This window comes from Ipomoea triloba, chromosome 8 (genome assembly GCF_003576645.1).
Source record: "Ipomoea triloba cultivar NCNSP0323 chromosome 8, ASM357664v1".
Classification (NCBI taxonomy): Eukaryota; Viridiplantae; Streptophyta; class Magnoliopsida; order Solanales; family Convolvulaceae; genus Ipomoea; species Ipomoea triloba.
The window spans coordinates 7,057,028-7,057,482 of NC_044923.1; positions in this window are offsets into that span (position 1 = coordinate 7,057,028).

Sequence of the window (455 nt, forward strand, 5' to 3'; positions counted from 1 at the left end):
ATATATATATATATATATATATATATATATATATTTCTGTAGGTGTGTTAATATTTTTCTTAAAATATGCTTTTAAATTAAATTCTATTGCTCTAAAGTAAACATTCTTATATCTCTTAACTTCTGTTTTTGAAAACTTTGCTAGTTCTCTTTTTAATATTTCATTTGTTATTAGATTTATTCTTGCTTTTCCATTAATATATAGTTGTAATATCAATTGCATTTTCATGTTTTCGTACTACATATCTTATTTCTTTATTTTTATCAAACCATTTTGTTTTAAATATTTGGTTAATAGTTAATTATGTTTTCTCATTCATTACTTCTTTTCTTTACTTTTTTTTTATAATAAATTTTAGGTTTAAAGGTTAAAGTTTGTGTTGTTCCACCTTCATATAAGTATCCATTTGATAATATGATTCTGAGTCTTCCGTTATCATTTCTTTTCTTTTATC